General features: G+C 39.2%; 1 non-coding gene across 1 annotated transcript; it reads right to left on the bottom strand.

Annotated features, from left to right (window-relative positions):
- Positions 1-2911: 2911 nt before the first annotated feature.
- On the bottom strand, positions 2912-3018 carry LOC133700260 (small nucleolar RNA R71). Its single transcript, XR_009843361.1, has one exon. It is a non-coding gene; the product is annotated as a small nucleolar RNA R71 (small nucleolar RNA).
- Between the last annotated feature and the right edge of the window lie 18115 nt (positions 3019-21133).

Genomic DNA, 21133 nt, shown 5'->3' with positions numbered 1-21133 from the left:
ACAATTAGACCACTTGCGAGTTTCATCGCATTTTATCATCGGGCAGGTCTCGCCTGGAACAATTAGACCACTTGCGAGTTTCCTCACATTTTATCATCGGGTAGGTCGCCTGGAACAATTAGACCACTTGTGAGTTTCCTCGCATTTTATCATCAGGGTGGTCACCTGGAAAATAGGACCAATGTTGAAATCACTTTCATGTATTTCACAAAACCATTGTTGAAATCACTTTCATGTATTTCACAATGCTAATCTGAAATCACTTTCATGTATTTCACAAAAAATCAATTTTGAAATCACTTTCATGTATTTCACAAGACTAAGGTTGAAATCAATTTCATGTATTTCACATAAAAATCAATTTTGAAATCACTTTCATGTATTTCACAATGCTAATCTGAAATCACTTTCATGTATTTCACAAGACTAAGGTTGAAATCACTTTCATGTATTTCACATAAAAATCAATTTTGAAATCACTTTCATGTATTTCACAATGCTAATCTGAAATCACTTTCATGTATTTCACAAAAAATCAATTTTGAAATCACTTTCATGTATTTCACAAGACTAAGGTTGAAATCACTTTCATGTATTTCACATAAAAATCAATTTTGAAATCACTCATGTATTTCACAAAACCATTGTTGAAATCACTTTCATGTATTTCACAACATTAATCTGAAATCACTTTCATGTATTTCACAAGATCAATATTGAAAACACTTTCATGTTTTTCACTTGGGCAGGTCGCCAATAAGAATTAGACCAACTAAAAAATCTGTGTATTTTTCAACACTTCCATCGTTTTTCTTTACAAAACTTACTATGCAAAGTCAAAAGAAAATGAATTTTCCAATGCCTTTGCACCGTAAGCATTGTAAAGAGGGGGCAACTGTTGTAACCCAATTTTGGATCCACCAAGATTTTCTCGAATGTTATTTTATTTCTATTATTATTTATAAAATCCAAAAAATTAAGAAAAAATGAAAATTCAAAAATATATTTTTCTCGAGTCAACCGCATCTTTCCATCAAAACCGAGTCCACCGGGTCAAACCATGTCTACCAGGGTAAAAAATGTGTTTCGGGCCGTTTCGGGTCAAAACCATCATTTGTCACCAAAACCGAGTCCATCGGGTCAATACGGGTCAAACCATGTCGACCAGGGTAAAAAATAAGTTTCGGGCCGTTTCGGGTCAAAACCGTCATTTTTGACCAAAACTGAGTTCACCGGGTCAATGCGGGCCAAACCATGTCGACCAGGATAAAAAATGAGTTTCATGCCGTTTTGGGTCAAAACTGTTATTTTTTGGTCAAAACCCGGTCCACCGGTTTTATATCATTTTGAAAGTTCACACCGTAGCGTAATCTCAGACTCTCTCTCTCCTCCGTTGGCGACGCTCTCTCTCTCTCATCCGATCTCCACTTTCCGGCCGTCTCCAGCCTCCGCACTACCACATAAAGGTTTCTCCCCTGCTGTAAAGAAAAACCCCGGTGGTTTTCATTGTTTTCTCTGCCTCATCTGGCCGGAAAAAGACCGCGATCATTGCCGGCCATCGAAGCTTCAAGCCGTCGATTCTCCTTCGTCAGCCATCAACGGCCATCGAGACCACCACCATCAGAATCCTCGACCTCAGATCTATCAGGATCGACCATCGGTTGGTCAGAAATCTCGCCGGAAAATTTCGCCGCCACCAACAGTAACCGCGCGTGTGCCACACGCGCCGCCAGTGGCATTTTCATGATTTTTCGAGAAATCCGAGGGTATTTCAGTCTTTTACCTATATAGTGACACTCAGGTAAATTTTTTGAGATTTCTAACATTTTTTATTTTGTATATAAATCTTCTTGCATGTAAAAAACAATAAAACAAAAAGAAAATAAAAAACGACGTGGTTCCAACACCCATTTTATCATATTATTGTTCGTGGGTCCAAAGCTCAATTCTCGAATATGGTTATATCCATTTCTCAATAATATCAAAATAAATTTGTTTTTATAAATGAATATTATTTGTCGACACGTCTTTTTTTTTTAAAAAAAGGACCGATGTCAAAAATATAAATACCAAATATGGATTATGTCCATTATCTCTTGTGGTAACCTAGACGTAACTCTCCTTTTTAGGGTTAAAACGTCATATTTTAGACAAGTCTCCTAATTTTTAGGGACTGATGTCATTTTTAACGCGTCTCCTATTTTTAGGGACCGACGTTAACCATTTTAAAAAAAAAACAAATTACCAATAAACCCAAAATATAATGGATTATATCCATTATTACTTTTGGTAACCCAGACGTAACCCTCCTTTTTAGGGATAAACGTTAATATTTTTAGACGAGTCTCCTAATTTTTAGGGACTGATGTCATTCTTAACGTGTCTCCTATTTTTAGGGACCGACGTTAATCATAAAAAATTTACAAATAAGCCCAAAATATAATCGCATTTGAATCAAATAAAAAACACACAAGTAAGGGCAACCTTTCTTTTGAAAGGATGTTTTAAGGGTGGTGTCTACCTTCCCTTAATCATAACTAACCCCGTACCCGAATCTCTGGGACCAGTGTCTAATTTGGGATTAATTACTAGATGGTGACTCCAATAAAATCTTTGTTTCCCCAATCGAGAAAAAAACCTTTTTGTTAAATAAACAAAAAAAAGTGGGAGCCGTCGCCCGACGTCGTGTATCGACAATCCTCATACTCATCTCAAGGAGTTCCATATGGTTTGTGCTGGCATGAAACCGAATGGAGTTGATGAAGAACAAGTTAAGTTGAAAGCTTTCCCTTTCTCTTTGAAGGGGGCAGCAAAGGCATGGCTTTTCTCTATTCTCCCAGGATCTATTGGAACTTGGAATGCTATGAAGAAGATTTTCCTTGAGAAGTATTTCCCAGCATCTCGAGTTGCCAACATAAGGAAAGAAATATGTGGGATTCAGCAATCTCATGGAGAGACACTCTCTGAATATTGGGAAAGATTTGAGCAACTCTGCATTCAATGTCCTCATCATCAAATACCCGATCAGCTGCTCATTCAATATTTCTATGAAGGATTGATGCCTACTGATCGTAATATCATTGATGCTGCAAGTAGAGGCGCATTGGTGGAAAAGATACCCGAAGCTGCATGCCAATTGATCTCAAACATGGCAGCCAACTCAAAACAGTTTGGCACTCATGGAGACTTCTCCAACAAACGAGTAAATGAGGTAAGTATTTCTAACCTTGAAAATAAAGTTAATGATCTTACTTCTCTTGTGCGTTCTTTGGCTTGTGGAAATGTGCAGCAGGTGAAAGTTTGTAGCATATGCTCCTTACAAGGACATGCTTCGGATATGTGCCCAACAATGCAAGAAGATTATATTGAACAAGCTCATGCAATTGATGGAGCATTCAACGGATAGCCCCAAAGTAAATATGATCCATTTTCCAACATGTACAATCCCGGATGGAGAGATCATCCCAACTTACACTACAGTAACCCATCCCAACAAGGCAATCAAGGCCGACAGTTCCATCCCTATGGATTTCAGCCCCAACAAAATTATCAAGCAAGACAACCCGCTCCATTCACAAACTCCAATGTTATGGGGTTGTCATCCAATGATGATCTTCGTGAGATGATGAAAACTTTGGCTTCTAATACTGTTACCTTACAACAAAATGTCATGTCTTTTCAACAGGAAACAAGGTCAAGTATTCACAACTTGAAAAAGCAAATGGGGCAAGTAGCTTCAAGTGTAGGGAAATTGGAAGCACAAATGAATGGAAAGTTGCCCTCCCAAGCATTGAATCGAAAAGAGAATGTTAGTGCTATCATGCTGTGAAGTAGGAAAGAACTTGAAGAGAAAAGGTTGAAACAAATTGAGATAGAGGAAGAAGAAGAGATAGAAACTGAATTGAGTACAAAGAAGGAACATCCTTCTCCTCCACAAACAGAAATAAAGACCAACACTCGAAAGGTAACTCCTCACTCAATTAATTCCAGTTTTAAAACAATTCCACCCTTCCCTGTGAGTTCTTCTAGGTCAAAGAAAGAAGACAAAGAAAAAGAGATTTTAGAGGTTTTCAAGAAAGTGGAACTCAACATTCCTTTGCTTGATGCTATTAAGCAAATTCCCAAGTATGCAAAATTCTTGAAAGAGTTGTGTACTACCAAGAGAGCTTTCAAACTGAAAGGTCATGAAATGGTAAGTATGGGTGAAGTTGTATCTGCCGTTGTTCAAAAGAATCTGCCTTTGAAACAAAAAGACCCAGGTGCGTTTACTATCCCATGTGTTATTGGTAATGCTAGTTTTAAAAGAGCTTTATGCGATTTAGGTGCATCCATTAGTGTTATGCCCAAACATGTTTATGATTCTCTTAGTCTTGAGCCTTTGAATAAAACTAGCATTGTAATACAACTTGCGGATCGTAGTTTTGTTTACCCACTTGGTGTGATAGAAGATGTCCTAGTCAAGATTGATAGTTTGGTTATTCCATGTGATTTTTATATTCTTGATATGAAACATGATTCTTGTGATTCATCAACCAGCACTCTATATTGTTAGGGAGACCATTCTTGAAAACCGCCAACACAAAGATTGATTGTGGTAAGGATACCTCGTCTATGGAAGTAGGAGATGAAAAAATTGAATTCAATTTTCATGATGCAATGAAATATCCTTATAGCAATGTTTGTGATTTTGATTGCGAAGATGGATTAAGCATAACTTTGAGCTATGGCTATGATTTCACCAAGATAGAAGAGATGGAGAGGCATGTGTGTGTTCCCCAAAACGTACACGAATCAGTATTGGCCTTACAAGCTTTGCAAACCATTCCTCATGGTAATGTCTTTGTTGATTTAGTACTCTCACATAAAAAGCTTTTGCCATCTATTTTACAGGCCCCTGAGTTAGAATTAAAACCTTTGCCCGATAATTTGAAGTATGTATTCATTGGCGACAACAATACACTTCCCGTTATCATAGCAAAAGGTTTGACAAGTATGCAAGAGAAAAGCTTGTGAAGTTGTTATGTGATCACAAGACGACCATTGGATGGACTTTAGCCGACATCAAGGGCATTAGTCCCTCAATGTGTATGCATCACATACTATTGGAGGACAACGCAAAACCAACAAGGGAAATGCAAAGGAGGTTGAACCAGCCTATGATGGAGGTAGTGAAAGTTGAAATTTTAAAACTGTTAGATGCAGGAGTCATTTACCCCATCACTGACAGTAAATGGGTCGCGCCAATCCATGTGGTGCCCAAAAAGACCGGAATCATGTTGGTGAAAAACAAAAATGATGAGCTCATTCCTACTCGCATCTCGAGTGGATGGAGAATGTGTGTTGATTACAAAAAGCTCAATCTTTCTACACGCAAAGATCATTTCCCACTACCATTCATGGATCAAATGCTTGAACGCCTAGCAGGTAAGTCTTTTTATTGCTTTCTTGATGGATATAGTGGATACAATCAGATTGTTATTAATCCCGAGGATCAAGAAAAGACTACATTTACATGTCCATTTGGTACATATGCATATAAGAGAATGCCTTTTGGTCTCTGTAATGCTCCTGCAACTTTTCAAAGATGCATGATGAGTATTTTTTCTGACTATGTTGAAAGAATAATTGAGGTTTTTATGGATGATTTCACGGTGTATGGTGATTCTTTTGATAAATGTCTAGAAAATTTATCTTTGATCTTGAAAAGGTGCATTGAAACTAACCTTGTCTTGAACTATGAAAAGTGTTATTTTATGGTAGAACAAGGAATAATTCTTGGGCATGTTGTGTCTTCACATGGATTAGAGGTTGATAAAGCTAAGATAGATGTTATTTCATCATTGCCTTACCCCTCATACGTGAGGGAAGTTCGTTCTTTTCTAGGCTATGCAGGTTTCTATCGACGCTTTATCAAAGATTTCTCGAAGATTACAACACCCTTGTGCAAACTATTAGCCAAAGAAGTGGATTTTGTGTTTGATCAAGCATGTAAAGATGCCCATGATGAGCTTAAGAGACGTGTCACATCTGCCCCTATCATCCAACCACCAAATTGGGATGAATCTTTTGAGATAATGTGTGATGCGAGTGACTATGTGTTAGGAGTTGTGCTTGGGCAAAGAATTGGGAAGAATTTGCATGTTATCGCCTATGCTTCTTGCATGTTGGATGAGCACAATGGAATTACCATACAACTGAAAAGGAACTTTTTGTAGTGGTGTTTGCTCTTGAAAAATTCAGGTCATATCTACTTGGTACAAAAGTCATTGTTTTTACTGACTGTCGCACGTCAAAAAATCAGCGCGGCATCGGCTGGCGATCTTCTCATTGTTATTGCGTTTGATTGAATTTGATTGGTTCGTTGGAGTCGCCACCTAGTAATTTATTCAAGGCTACTAGGAAACCTGGATGTACTGGTCTTGTCAGAGATTCGCGGGTAAGGGACTGGTTGTGGTTAGGAAAGGTATCAGTACCCCTAACACACCCTACCTGAGGTAAGCTGCTTCGTGACTTTGATGTGTTAAAGAAGTTTTAATAATTGTCTTTTCATCGGATATTAGAAATACAACTTACATGTAAGTTAATAAATCTTGACCGTGATCCAATCAAAATATTAAATTCTTCTTTAATCTTTGCAATTTTATTTATAAAAAAATAATACATAAAACAAATACAAACACACACATACACTTTCACTATATCTTTTCTTTTCCTTTTTTCTTTTTCCTTTTTCTTTTCTTTTTTTGTTCTTTTTATACATCACAATACAAATTATAAAATTCAAAAATAAATAAAAATTACATCAAATAATCCCAATTTACAAAATGGTCCTCAAAACTCCAAAAATTGCAAGGGAAGTGCTTCAGGAACTGCAGCAACTGTCTATTCAAATCTAATTGTTGAAATGAAATCAGAGAGATGTCAATTTTGAAAAGTATTTTTGGAAATCAAGCTTGTTTGGTCAAAGACCCAACACACGTCATTCAATGCAATCCTTTGATTGTCTTTTATTTTGAAAACAGAAATCAACCCGTTGTGAGATTAAAATAACTTTTCTTGGTTTTTTGTGTCTATCTCAATTTTTGATCTTGGGTATATCTTTTGATGGTTTGTGATGAGGTGACCTTCTTTGGATTTCAAGAAACAAAAGGCTCAAGTCAAAACTTGAGGATTCATCAAGAAAGATTGTTTTCTTTTTTTTTTTAGCACCAATTTTATTAGCATGCATAATAACAAGTAGCTTAATCTATGAAGCCACGACTCTTATGGAAAGGCTCTTCAAGTTTTGAGAGCGTCATTTATCAGTTCAGATTGCTTACTTGATCGAAAAGGGCTTTTAAAAGCACGTAATGCAGGCTATGGTTCATGGCTATGAAAGAAAGGGATTTCACAAGCTCAAAAAGTGTTTCAAGGTTTCAAAGACCTAGGATCAACATCAAACTATTCATCAACTTGTTTTCTATTGTTGTCTTTGTAGAGGAAATGACATATAACCTTATTAACCTCAAATATCAGAATTCTCTTAACATAGGTTATATGCAAATCCAACTTTTTCTTTGATGAATAACCAATCTCAATCATCTGATAACTTCAGGGCTTTATCGTGGATGCCAAAGGTCATGGCTTTCATATAGCATTTCTCATAGTTTTCTAACATGCCCCCAGTCTAGGTCTTCTTTCTTTTAACTCTCTCTTAAACGTTGGACTTTTGTTCTAAGCCTTCTCTTTCACTTTTGTCTTTTCTTATTTGCCCCTAGTGCGGGGTGCGATCCTAGTCAGGGTTTTCTTGAAAAAAATATTCTATCAGGCTCAAATGGGGACCGCAAGGGATAATATTTCAAGAAATGTGAAAGGATAACAAAAATGGCCTTTTCTCATCTCAAGCAAGGTCGGTTAGAACCGATAAATTTTAACCTCATCTAGTGTAATGATTTGGACTTGAAAGAATCATGATTCACGAGTCCATAACTATTGAATCCACTACATGTCATTATGCATACTGCTAAAACTTAGCTATATGATGTGTGGTTCAATTTCAGGAGGTATGAGTTCAAAATTGTTTGGTCACCTCATGTCATTTTCAAGCATCAAGTCATTTCCGCAATCAAAACACTTTTAATGTTCAGGATTAAACTTTGCATGTTGGAGTTTGATCAAACATATTTTGTCAAAATAATATTTGAAAGAAACATCTCATGATTTCATAACAACAAAGAGACAACGAAAAGACATGTTTCGTTGAAGGGTGAGATGTGATCCCAAAACAAAATGCAGAAGGGCAAAAATCCAAAACAAAGATGATTGACAGTTTAACCCCTTCTTAGATCAGCTTCTCTAGCAATATCTATGTTTTGCCAAGCAATTCCGATCACTCGTCATTCTGAGGATGTTCTGGTGACAAAATGATCGATGACATCATCTTTCACAAACTGAGCAAGATTCTTGAAACTCTTGCATTTGTTCAACTGAAATGGCCAAGGACTCCACCATGACATCCCATCTCATGTCTGGATTATACCACTTAGAAAATGGTGGTTGCATGGGATTTGTCGGAGTCAGGCAAAAAGTCTGGAACCTGGCAGGTGCTGGTAGGCCAACTTGAGCAGTAGAAGGATGTCAATCTTGGTAAAGACACTTGAGCAGTTGATGTTACAGCGAGACCTGGCTAAACCACATGAATTCATGGCAGAACCTGTCAGGTGTCTTATTCATCTTCTCTTCATTGTTCTGGAATTCATGGCAGAACCTTCAATCTTTCACTTCTTCATGGCTCGCTTAATTCTTTTGACAATCTTCACAACATCATGTCAATCTTCTAATGTTGTTGTGGTCATTTGTGGATTGTTGGAAACCTTCCAACAGCTTGGTAATCTTGGCAGTGCCCAGAAACATGTGGCATCGCCATTACCGACGTGTGGAGTCACACATTGTCAAAACTGGAAGAGAACCTGATGAATCTAAAACTCCTTTGTCTCCTCTTTGATTCCTCACTGACGGTGCATCAAATAGACACATAGAGAGGGAGTTCTGCTTTGTTGAAGTTTCAGTTTTCTTCATGTTTTTCAGTCTAGGCATGTCTCTTCTCTCTACTTTTTCATTTTAATACTGACACTATAAGGAGGAAAATCATAGATGATCTGAAACTATTATATTCTTTCTTGAATTTCCCACTTGCAGATCCACAAACAGATTCATGTTAAGAGAGCTCTGCTATGTTGAAGTTTGATGCTTGCCCCTGTTTTCAGACTAGGTCTGGCTTTTCAAACCCACTACAGTGTCTTCGTACTGAAACTGGTGGTGTAAATTTTCATATCATCTAAATCTACTACATCCCCTCTTGCATTTGCCACTTGCAGAGTGACAAACGGGTTTTTGTGGAGGGAGCTCTGCCACGTCAAAGTTTGATGACTGCTCATGTTTTCAGACTAGGTCTTACTCTTCGGCCTACTCCAGTGTTTCAGTGCTGAAACTGATGAGACAAATTTTTGTAGCGTATGAAAGTACTGCATCCCCTCTTGCATGCCCCACTGGCAGATCCTCAAACAAATCTCTGCAGAGAGAGCTCTGCCACATAGAAGTTTGATGTCTACTCATGTTTTTTTTCTGACCAGGTCTTGCTCTTCAACCTGCCACAGTGTCTTTAGGCTGAAACTGATGAGATATTTTCATAGCATATGCAACTAATAAATTCCCTCTTACATTCCCAACTTGTAGAGCTATAAACGGATTTTTGTAGAGAGAGCTCTGCAACGTAGAAGTTTGATGACTGCTAACATTTTCAGACCAGGTCTGACTCTTCTGCCTACTACAATGTTTTGCTGGTGCCACTGGTGAGAGGAAGTTTTAAAGCATATGAAACTACTACACCCCCTCTTGCGTTCCCCACTGGCAGATCCACAAATAAATCTCTACAGAGAGAGCTCTGCAACGTAGAAGTTCAGTGTCTAATCATGGGTTTTTTTTTCGGGGTTTTTATTTTTTTTTTTTTTTATTTTTTTTTTTTACATCTTGTGCCGCTGAACTAGAATTGAGCTAACAGTTGGGGTAACGTCAAAAAAGGCTAACGCACCATGCATAGAAGGCTAGCAGTTATTTGGTGCCATTGAAAGATGTGGAGGCGATGAACAATTAACAGGGCAGCTGACCAAGAACAAAGGTTGTCATTAGTTGATGACTGAAGGCATTGTTGATGTTGTTCATTGGTGAAAAGGAGAGATGCGGCTTTAATTGAACTGGACAAGCATTGTTCCCACAAAAGACTGTGCAGATTTCAATTTGACGCTTGACACTTGTTCAGGCAGATCTGAGCCCAGCTACTTCCCCTTTGATGCTCTCAACTTTCTTTTGACTCTGTGCCTCTCTCTGACATCTTTCTTCATTTCCATCGTCTTTTTTTTTAATCACGTGTAGCACAGCTTGTGTGGGGGAACCTATCTTTTAACCCGGTGCATGCATGATAAATGTATGAACATGTAAACTATATGAAGAACTCGCCCTTCAAGGGGTGACATATGGTCGTAACTCTTGTATGATGAAACAAGAATCTTGATTCTTGCCCAAACTCTACAATAAAAATTTTCTGAATGACGGCCATTGGGTCACCCACAGGTCTTGAGTTCAAGATGCTTCAAGAAGGGTTTGCCCTGATGCAAATAAAAATAGCACATACAACCTAAGGACAGGTTCTATTCACTATGTGAACATGGGTAGGTTCTCTACCTGGTCTCAAAAGGGTCTCATATCTGCCCAGTGACGTTCTTCGTAAAGACAGTATGGGGGCGTTGCAAGGAATAGTTAAGGTACGTCTACCCACCATTACCAAGCAGGCACTCAGATATGAGTTCGGTTTTTCACGCATCTGAACCCTGACCAATAGTCATAGGGCAGATCGCTAATTCACCACCTAACTTAGAAGCTTGTGTGTGCTTTCAAAAATAAATACAGGTGATGCATGAAACAATTCTAAAAATACATGGATAAAACAAAAATAAAACAAAACAAAAATGCAAAAACTTAAACACATCAAATACACAAAGCTTAGTCCAATATTGTCAGAAACAGTACCTTCCCCAGTGGAGTCGCCATTCTGTCGCACGTCAAAAAATCAGCGCGGCATCGGCTGGCGATCTTCTCATTGTTATTGCGTTTGATTGAATTTGATTGGTTCGTTGGAGTCGCCACCTAGTAATTTATTCAAGGCTACTAGGAAACCTGGATGTACTGGTCTTGTCAGAGATTCGCGGGTAAGGGACTGGTTGTGGTTAGGAAAGGTATCAGTACCCCTAACACACCCTACCTGAGGTAAGCTGCTTCGTGACTTTGATGTGTTAAAGAAGTTTTAATAATTGTCTTTTCATCAGATATTAGAAATACAACTTACATGTAAGTTAATAAATCTTGACCGTGATCCAATCAAAATATTAAATTCTTCTTTAATCTTTGCAATTTTATTTATAAAAAAATAATACATAAAACAAATACAAACACACACATACACTTTCACTATATCTTTTCTTTTCTTTTTTTCTTTTTCCTTTTTCTTTTCTTTTTTTGTTCTTTTTATACATCACAATACAAATTATAAAATTCAAAAATAAATAAAAATTACATCAAATAATCCCAATTTACAAAATGGTCCTCAAAACTCCAAAAATTGCAAGGGAAGTGCTTCAGGAACTGCAGCAACAGTGGCGGCGCGTCTTCCCACGCGCCACCGCCCATGAAGACGGCAGGAGCTACCAGATCGGGACTCTCTTCCTCTCCTCTGCCTCCCTGCATCGGCGGTGACCTGCAAAAACAACAAAATCCATAGCAACCAATTGATTTTAGTTTTTTGTTTCCTTGTTTCGTTTTGTAAAATCTGCTTCGATTTGTTTGGATCTGCTTTGCTGCAGATCCGTTTCCTTTGCTCGTCTTCTTCTCACCTGTTCTTGTTCCATGTACTGGCGGCGTCAAGGAGGAACGGGGAGAGACCGACTGGCTGAGGAGAGATGGGGCTGCTGGATGGAGGAACCGGGTATGCTGGTGGTCTTCCTTTGCTGCTGTTGTTCGTGGTGTGGAGGAGACCGAAGAGGAAGAAGATCTGTTGAAATCGGGGAGCTGGAATGGCTGAGGGCTGGTGTTGATGACCGGCTATGGTGGAGAAAAAAATGAAAGGGGAGAGGAAGGAAGATGATGGCGTTGGGCAGCTGTGGAGAGGGGAAGGTTCCAGCTGCGGCTGGGTGTGAAAAACCAAAGTTGAGGAGTGGCCGGTTCTGCTTCTTTGAGGCAGGAGCTGGCTGTTGTGTGGAGATGGCGCCGGTTTCAGAGGAGAAGCCCGGCTGGAATGGCTGAGAGAGAGGGTAGATCGGCTTGCTCTGTTTTTTGTGAAGGAAAGTGGTGTTGGGTGAAGGCTGAAAGAGGTTTTTTTCTTTGATGATGGGCGGCACGGCTGAGATGGAAGGCTGAAAATCCAACAGGGGGGGTCGGCTGCTGGAAAAGAGAAAATGGAGTTGCTGTCTTGGAGAAGGAAGGCTTGTGCGGGGAAGATGAAGAAAGTTGTGGCCGGCTGTGTGGTCGGCTGAAAAGGAAGGCTTTGGGGCTGTCTTGGCTCTCTGGTGCTTTTTTTTTTTGGCCAAAGGGAGGGCCAAGCTTCGGCTGGCAGCTGAGGGGAGAAAGGAGGCTTGTGTGCCAGGGTCAGGGAGAAGAAGAAAAATGTGGCCAGCCGGAGGGGGCTGGCTGTCCAGTTGCGGGAGAAGAGAAAAAAATTAAAGGGGAGGGCCGGCTGTGCAGTTGAGGGAGCCGAGAAGAAAATTCAGGGGAAGGGGGGGCGGCGGCTCTAGAGAAAAAGATGGGTTTAGGGTTAGGTATTTTTTTGTATTTTTTTCTGATGTTGTCAAAATTGCCCCCCCCTTATGTTTGAGTTGTGGACCAGTATTTATAGGTAAAATGTTGCATGGATCTCAAAATTGGTCCCTCAACTTTCTTTCTTTTTGTAAATTTGATTTTTCTTAATTTTTTTGTATTTTTGAAAACGAGCAATATCAACGTCGACTCAAATGACGAAAACCAATGACTTTAAAATTAACACGTTAAAAGTTGAACGCATTCGAAAGACCTTTGAAAATTTAAATTCTTTTTAGACGACGCTGAAAATGCTAAAAACGATGCAAATGTATTAAAAATGTATTTATTTGGGTTTTCAATGCTTTTCGCTATTTTTGAATTTTTTCTAAAAATTTATTAAAACATGGGTCAAAAATTGGGTAGCAACAGATGCCCCCTCTTTACAATGCTTACGAAGCAAAACTCCTCAATGTTTCGCATAGTAAGCTTTGTAAAGAAAAACCTTAACTTGTTCAATATCCACTCATCTAAAGACCTTACTCTCCTTTTTTCATTTTCTATTTCTTTCTCTTTTCCTTCTCCTTTCCTTTTCTTCTTTTTACGAGGTCCCATCTGGCGACCTCCAAATAGCGAGACACAAGATCCCTTCTGGCGATCTCCTTCAATCAACTTGGAATCCCATCTGGCGATTCCTTTTATTCAACATGTAATACAGGGTCCCCTCTGGCGACCTCCGCATAGCGAAACATGAGATCCCTTCTGGCGATCTCCTTCAATCAACTTGGAATCCCATCTGGCGATTCCTTTTTTTCAACATGTGATACAGGGTCCCATCTGGCGACCTCCGAATAGAGAAACACGAGATCCCTTCTGGCGATCTCTTTTAATCAACTTGGAATCCCATCTGGCGATTCCTTTTATTCAACATGTAATACGGGGTCCCATCTGGCGACCTCCGAATAGCGAAACACGAGATCCCTTCTGGCGATCTCTTTTAATCAACTTGGAATCCCATCTGGCAATTCCTTTTATAACCAACATGAAAAAACGAGGTCCCATCTGGCGACCTCCAAACAGTGAAACACGAGATCCCTTCTGGCGATCTCTTTTAACTTGGAATCCCATCTGGCGATTCCTTTTATTCAAACGAAATACGAGGTCCCATCTGGCAACCTCCAAATAGCAAAACACGAGATCCCATCTGGCGACCTCATTAAAGTGGAACTAAAAAAATGTGTGGTAGCTCGGTCAACCTGAAATCCCATCTGGCGATTCCCTTTAACCAAAGCTACATGAGATCCCATCTGGCGACCTCATTCAACTGGAACTTAGAAAAATGTGTGGTAGCTCGGTCGACCTGAAATCTCATCTGGCGATTCCCTTTAACCAAAGCTACATGAGATTCCATCTGGCGACCTCATTAAAGTGGAACTAAAAAATGTGTGGTAGCTCGGTCAACCTGAAATCCCATCTGGCGATTCCCTTTAACCAAAGCTACATGAGATCCCATCTGGCGACCTCATTAAAGTGGAACTAAAAAATGTGTGGTAGCTCGGTCAACCTGAAATCCCATCTGGCGATTCCCTTTAACCAAAGCTACATGAGATCCCATCTAGCGACCTCATTAAACCAAACCCAAAAAAATATGCAAAAAGTGGTCTCATTGTAATGGGTGACCTACCCAGGTGGAAAGAATATGGAAAGCGGTCTCATTATGATGGGTGACCTACCCAAATGGAAAGAATGTGAAGTGCGGTCTTATTATAATGGGTGACCTACCCAGATGGAAATGAGAAAAAATATGAAGTGTGGTCTCATTATAATGGGTGACCTACCCAAATGGAAGATGAGAAAAAATGTGACGTGTGGTCTCATTGTTATGGGTGACCTACCCAGAAAAAATGATGTTTTTTTTTTTTTTTTTTTTTTTTGTTTTTTTGTTTTGTTTTTTTTTCAAAAAATAAAATAAAATAAAATAATGGTCTCATTGTTACGGGTGACCTACCCAAAGAAAAAAGAAAGAGTGGTCTCCTTGTAATGGGTGGCCTACCCAGGTGGAAAGAATACGATGTGCGGTCTCATTATAATGGGTGACCTACCCAGATGGAAGATAGAAAAAATATGAAGTGGTCGTGTTATAATGGGTGACCTACCCAGATGGAAGATAGAAAAAATATGAAGTGGTCGTGTTATAATGGGTGACCTACCCAAATGGAAGATGGTGGTCTCATTGTGATGGGTGACCTACCCAGATGAAAGATGTGATGTGACAAGTGTGAAAAAAGGGACTTACCTGGCGAAGTCCTGAAGGGATGATTGATGAAGAGCCGGAAAACTTGGTGCTTCTTGATAATTCTTGATCGCAGGGTTTGAAAACTCGATGCTTCCTGATTGCAAGGTTGATTTTCCTAACAATAAGGCTTATCTCATCTTCTTCCCGTTCCAAGGTCACAACCATGATTCTCTGTTATTATCAGCTCAATGATTCTTCTTTTTTTTTTCTTTTTCTTTCTTTTTTTTTTTTTGGTCCCCAATCTTGCTGAACTACATTGAGGATTTTTCTTGCAACAAAACAAAATAAAAAATATGTGTAATGTTTTAACGTTAGATGACATGCATGCATCCTTACCTGATTTGAAATATAGGTCCCCCCTCTTCGATGTTCCATCATCACAGGGTGCCTTTGTTTGCATTCCAAAGCTTTCTTTGTTCTCTTGATGCCTTGGCTCATTCATGCGCTAGCCATCCACTTAGCGGTAAGTGCAGTGCCCCTCCTGGGTTGTCCACAATGATTACTGCTCTTGTTGTTTATCAAGCTTGACTCTGCCCCCAAGTGCGGTGTTGCTTGATTCATCATGAAGGATTTTCTCTTTTGGATTCTTCTGAGAATTATCCTCTGATTGATTGTGTGCATCATGCCAACACCCATCAAGATTGTTAATCAGTCATGAACTTGCCTTAAGCTGAAACAATACTCTTCAAGTATATGTTATCATCAGTCTTCATTGAAACTATCTAGTTGTCCAGACATGCATCTCATAGCTTGCCGTACAAGGCTCCTTGTTGTAAGCTCAATGTTTTTTCTCCATGGATTTCTCTCATTTTATCGAATCAGATTGTGAAAAGAAATGCAGTGGCATCATCAATGATGTTCATTTTATCACCCATATTCATGCGATGAAGTGCGCATTTGAGCTTCAGATTAGATGGTCCCACAGTCAGTCTTGGTGGGTGCATTTCTGAGATTCATTCAATGAAGTTGTGATAACATCTGTTGATAACCATGTTTCAAAAGATGACAATATGAGATTGTCCTTCAAGTGCAGCATTGTTCCCACAGTCAGTCTTGGTGGTGTGCATCTTTTCAATATTCATTCAAATTGCAACTGTATGCCCACATCGATTGATAGCCCATGTTTCAAAAGGTGATGATATAAAGATTTCCTTCAAGTATACCTTTGCTTTCCCGATTGTTGACGGGGTTCGCTAAATCATGGACATATCTTTGAACAACATTGCCCCCAGTAATGATCTGAATGTTTGTTCTGCTGATTTGCTTTCTTTAAACACCATTGTCCTCAGTGCATTGATTCATCATTTGATCATCTTTAATTTGCCCCCAGCTGATCTGAATACTGTTTGTTTTCCTACTCAGGATCCACTGTATTGCCCCTAAGTGGTCAACTTTTCGAGTGTCAAGAAGAGTTGATGTCATTTCTGCTTCAATTTGTTCTTCTTTGTTCGATAATCTTTCTTGTTCTGGAATCAAATCTCATATTTCAACGCTCATGTCTATTCAAATCTAATTGTTGAAATGAAATCAGAGAGATGTCAATTTTGAAAAGTATTTTTGGAAATCAAGCTTGTTTGGTCAAAGACCCAACACACGTCATTCAATGCAATCCTTTGATTGTCTTTTATTTTGAAAACAGAAATCAACCCGTTGTGAGATTAAAATAACTTTTCTTGGTTTTTTGTGTCTATCTCAATTTTTGATCTTGGGTATATCTTTTGATGGTTTGTGATGAGGTGACCTTCTTTGGATTTCAAGAAACAAAAGGCTCAAGTCAAAACTTGAGGATTCATCAAGAAAGATTGTTTTCTTTTTTTTTTAGCACCAATTTTATTAGCATGCATAATAACAAGTAGCTTAATCTATGAAGCCACGACTCTTATGGAAAGGCTCTTCAAGTTTTGAGAGCGTCATTTATCAGTTCAGATTGCTTACTTGATCGAAAAGGGCTTTTAAAAGCACGTAATGCAGGCTATGGTTCATGGCTATGAAAGAAAGGGATTTCACAAGCTCAAAAAGTGTTTCGAGGTTTCAAAGACCTAGGATCAACATCAAACTATTCATCAACTTGTTTTCTATTGTTGTCTTTGTAGAGGAAATGACATATAACCTTATTAACCTCAAATATCAGAATTCTCTTAACATAGGTTATATGCAAATCCAACTTTTTCTTTGATGAATAACCAATCTCAATCATCTGGTAACTTCAGGGCTTTATCGTGGATGCCAAAGGTCATGGCTTTCATATAGCATTTCTCATAGTTTTCTAACATGCCCCCAGTCTAGGTCTTCTTTCTTTTAACTCTCTCTTAAACGTTGGACTTTTGTTCTAAGCCTTCTCTTTCACTTTTGTCTTTTCTTATTTGCCCCTAGTGCGGGGTGCGATCCTAGTCAGGGTTTTCTTGAAAAAAATATTCTATCAGGCTCAAATGGGGACCGCAAGGGATAATATTTCAAGAAATGTGAAAGGATAACAAAAATGGCCTTTTCTCATCTCAAGCAAGGTCGGTTAGAACCGATAAATTTTAACCTCATCTAGTGTAATGATTTGGACTTGAAAGAATCATGATTCACGAGTCCATAACTATTGAATCCACTACATGTCATTATGCATACTGCTAAAACTTAGCTATATGATGTGTGGTTCAATTTCAGGAGGTATGAGTTCAAAATTGTTTGGTCACCTCATGTCATTTTCAAGCATCAAGTCATTTCCGCAATCAAAACACTTTTAATGTTCAGGATTAAACTTTGCATGTTGGAGTTTGATCAAACATATTTTGTCAAAATAATATTTGAAAGAAACATCTCATGATTTCATAACAACAAAGAGACAACGAAAAGACATGTTTCGTTGAAGGGTGAGATGTGATCCCAAAACAAAATGCAGAAGGGCAAAAATCCAAAACAAAGATGATTGACAGTTTAACCCCTTCTTAGATCAGCTTCTCTAGCAATATCTATGTTTTGCCAAGCAATTCCGATCACTCGTCATTCTGAGGATGTTCTGGTGACAAAATGATCGATGACATCATCTTTCACAAACTGAGCAAGATTCTTGAAACTCTTGCATTTGTTCAACTGAAATGGCCAAGGACTCCACCATGACATCCCATCTCATGTCTGGATTATACCACTTAGAAAATGGTGGTTGCATGGGATTTGTCGGAGTCAGGCAAAAAGTCTGGAACCTGGCAGGTGCTGGTAGGCCAACTTGAGCAGTAGAAGGATGTCAATCTTGGTAAAGACACTTGAGCAGTTGATGTTACAGCGAGACCTGGCTAAACCACATGAATTCATGGCAGAACCTGTCAGGTGTCTTATTCATCTTCTCTTCATTGTTCTGGAATTCATGGCAGAACCTTCAATCTTTCACTTCTTCATGGCTCGCTTAATTCTTTTGACAATCTTCACAACATCATGTCAATCTTCTAATGTTGTTGTGGTCATTTGTGGATTGTTGGAAACCTTCCAACAGCTTGGTAATCTTGGCAGTGCCCAGAAACATGTGGCATCGCCATTACCGACGTGTGGAGTCACACATTGTCAAAACTGGAAGAGAACCTGATGAATCTAAAACTCCTTTGTCTCCTCTTTGATTCCTCACTGACGGTGCATCAAATAGACACATAGAGAGGGAGTTCTGCTTTGTTGAAGTTTCAGTTTTCTTCATGTTTTTCAGTCTAGGCATGTCTCTTCTCTCTACTTTTTCATTTTAATACTGACACTATAAGGAGGAAAATCATAGATGATCTGAAACTATTATATTCTTTCTTGAATTTCCCACTTGCAGATCCACAAACAGATTCATGTTAAGAGAGCTCTGCTATGTTGAAGTTTGATGCTTGCCCCTGTTTTCAGACTAGGTCTGGCTTTTCAAACCCACTACAGTGTCTTCGTACTGAAACTGGTGGTGTAAATTTTCATATCATCTAAATCTACTACATCCCCTCTTGCATTTGCCACTTGCAGAGTGACAAACGGGTTTTTGTGGAGGGAGCTCTGCCACGTCAAAGTTTGATGACTGCTCATGTTTTCAGACTAGGTCTTACTCTTCGGCCTACTCCAGTGTTTCAGTGCTGAAACTGATGAGACAAATTTTTGTAGCGTATGAAAGTACTGCATCCCCTCTTGCATGCCCCACTGGCAGATCCTCAAACAAATCTCTGCAGAGAGAGCTCTGCCACATAGAAGTTTGATGTCTACTCATGTTTTTTTTCTGACCAGGTCTTGCTCTTCAACCTGCCACAGTGTCTTTAGGCTGAAACTGATGAGATATTTTCATAGCATATGCAACTAATAAATTCCCTCTTGCATTCCCAACTTGTAGAGCTATAAACGGATTTTTGTAGAGAGAGCTCTGCAACGTAGAAGTTTGATGACTGCTAACATTTTCAGACCAGGTCTGACTCTTCTGCCTACTACAATGTTTTGCTGGTGCCACTGGTGAGAGGAAGTTTTAAAGCATATGAAACTACTACACCCCCTCTTGCGTTCCCCACTGGCAGATCCACAAATAAATCTCTACAGAGAGAGCTCTGCAACGTAGAAGTTCAGTGTCTAATCATGGGTTTTTTTTTCGGGGTTTTTATTTTTTTTTTTTTATTTTTTTTTTTTTACATCTTGTGCCGCTGAACTAGAATTGAGCTAACAGTTGGGGTAACGTCAAAAAAGGCTAACGCACCATGCATAGAAGGCTAGCAGTTATTTGGTGCCATTGAAAGATGTGGAGGCGATGAACAATTAACAGGGCAGCTGACCAAGAACAAAGGTTGTCATTAGTTGATGACTGAAGGCATTGTTGATGTTGTTCATTGGTGAAAAGGAGAGATGCGGCTTTAATTGAACTGGACAAGCATTGTTCCCACAAAAGACTGTGCAGATTTCAATTTGACGCTTGACACTTGTTCAGGCAGATCTGAGCCCAGCTACTTCCCCTTTGATGCTCTCAACTTTCTTTTGACTCTGTGCCTCTCTCTGACATCTTTCTTCATTTCCATCGTCTTTTTTTTTTAATCACGTGTAGCACAGCTTGTGTGGGGGAACCTATCTTTTAACCCGGTGCATGCATGATAAATGTATGAACATGTAAACTATATGAAGAACTCGCCCTTCAAGGGGTGACATATGGTCGTAACTCTTGTATGATGAAACAAGAATCTTGATTCTTGCCCAAACTCTACAATAAAAATTTTCTGAATGACGGCCATTGGGTCACCCACAGGTCTTGAGTTCAAGATGCTTCAAGAAGGGTTTGCCCTGATGCAAATAAAAATAGCACATACAACCTAAGGACAGGTTCTATTCACTATGTGAACATGGGTAGGTTCTCTACCTGGTCTCAAAAGGGTCTCATATCTGCCCAGTGACGTTCTTCGTAAAGACAGTATGGGGGCGTTGCAAGGAATAGTTAAGGTACGTCTACCCACCATTACCAAGCAGGCACTCAGATATGAGTTCGGTTTTTCACGCATCTGAACCCTGACCAATAGTCATAGGGCAGATCGCTAATTCACCACCTAACTTAGAAGCTTGTGTGTGCTTTCAAAAATAAATACAGGTGATGCATGAAACAATTCTAAAAATACATGGATAAAACAAAAAAAAAACAAAACAAAAATGCAAAAACTTAAACACATCAAATACACAAAGCTTAGTCCAATATTGTCAGAAACAGTACCTTCCCCAGTGGAGTCGCCATTCTGTCGCACGTCAAAAAATCAGCGCGGCATCGGCTGGCGATCTTCTCATTGTTATTGCGTTTGATTGAATTTGATTGGTTCGTTGGAGTCGCCACCTAGTAATTTATTCAAGGCTACTAGGAAACCTGGATGTACTGGTCTTGTCAGAGATTCGCGGGTAAGGGACTGGTTGTGGTTAGGAAAGGTATCAGTACCCCTAACACACCCTACCTGAGGTAAGCTGCTTCGTGACTTTGATGTGTTAAAGAAGTTTTAATAATTGTCTTTTCATCAGATATTAGAAATACAACTTACATGTAAGTTAATAAATCTT

The sequence above is a fragment of the Populus nigra genome, chromosome 7 (assembly GCF_951802175.1).
Source record: "Populus nigra chromosome 7, ddPopNigr1.1, whole genome shotgun sequence".
Taxonomy (NCBI): domain Eukaryota; kingdom Viridiplantae; phylum Streptophyta; class Magnoliopsida; order Malpighiales; family Salicaceae; genus Populus; species Populus nigra.
This window is presented reverse-complemented; position numbering and strand designations above follow the sequence as displayed.